Source organism: Hoplias malabaricus, unplaced genomic scaffold, assembly GCF_029633855.1.
Source record: "Hoplias malabaricus isolate fHopMal1 unplaced genomic scaffold, fHopMal1.hap1 H_1, whole genome shotgun sequence".
In the NCBI taxonomy this organism is placed as follows: Eukaryota; Metazoa; Chordata; class Actinopteri; order Characiformes; family Erythrinidae; genus Hoplias; species Hoplias malabaricus.
Window position 1 is genome coordinate 3,226,233 of NW_027101324.1, and position 1,209 is coordinate 3,227,441.

The 1,209-nt window shown below is 64.2% G+C and overlaps 1 non-coding gene across 1 annotated transcript; it reads right to left on the reverse strand.

Annotated features, from left to right (window-relative positions):
- Positions 1-351: 351 nt before the first annotated feature.
- Positions 352-505, reverse strand: LOC136686000 (5.8S ribosomal RNA). The gene has a single exon (XR_010800251.1). It is a non-coding gene; the product is annotated as a 5.8S ribosomal RNA (ribosomal RNA).
- Positions 506-1,209: the final 704 nt, after the last annotated feature.

A 1,209-nucleotide genomic window follows, 5' to 3' on the forward strand; every position in this document is an offset into this window, starting at 1 on the left:
CGAGAGCCCGGCACGAGACCGAACTCCGCGACACCTTCCCCCCCACCCCGGCCGCTCGCCCGCCCGCTCACTCGCCCGCTCGCTGGGTTTAATCGGCACTCGCCACCCCCGCGTCCGACTGCGCGGAGCCCCGCTCGGGACTCGGGGAGAGACCGTAACGGACGTGGACCCGGACCTACTCGGCTCTCCCTCCGTTCCCTGTACGGAGCTCTCTCGCAACACGGGCCGCGTGGACTGGCTCGGAACCGAGTCTTCGTTTGGGAAGACGAAGGGCCGTTTTCAGGCCCTGCGAGCTTCCAGCCGCGGTCTCTCTCTCTCAGCGGGGGCGCGGAGACCGATCGATGGGTAAAGCGACCCTCAGACAGGCGTGGCCGCGGGATGGACCCCCGCGGCCGCAATATGCGTTCGAAATTTCGATGATCTGTGTCCTGCAATTCACATTAGTTAACGCAGATGGCTGCGTTCTTCATCGAAGCACGAGCCGAGTGATCCACCGCTAAGAGTCGTATTCGGGTTTGTGCCCGGCCCGTTACAGGCCGGGCGAAGGAAGCCATTCGAACAAGAGACAATTTTTGCCAATATATTTCAAGCCGGGTGCCTTCCACCCCCGTGCAGGGGGGGAAAGGTCATTGAACCTGGGCGTCACCACCGGACCGAGGAGTTACGGCCCGGGGGACGATCGCCCGAGTAGGTGCCCGAGACTTACGTGGTTTAGGAGACCGGGGTCTAGGCACCCGCCGTTCCCGGCGAGGCCCAGGGGTTTGGTTCGCTGCGTTACGGGTCCCGGTCTAAGGCATTCAGGCGTGCGCTCAAAGCCAAGCTCTCCACCCCGGAGGGTATGAGCGAGGCCCGGTGGTACGCTCCCAAGTCCCCGCTTAGGGGAAGGCGCTGGGTAGATCCCACCTAGTCAGGACCGGCGGGCACCGGCCGTCTCCTTTCGGGTGTTTATAAACGCATCCGGGGTTCGTGAGGCCCCTTCAACTCGCGCACCGGCCTTAGACTATTATACGGTCCGTCTCTGCGAAGCCAACATCGGGGGTATTTTGCATGCGCTCTTAAGCTCCGCTCTAACCCCGTGAGGGGAAAGAGTTTCGCCCGGCGGTACGCTCCCGTCCACCACCGCCCCCTGTGCCGGGGGGATGGGTTCAGGGAGATCCCACCGAGGCCGGCGAGCACCGGCCAACGCCCTGGGGGTGAGTAAGCCCCTTT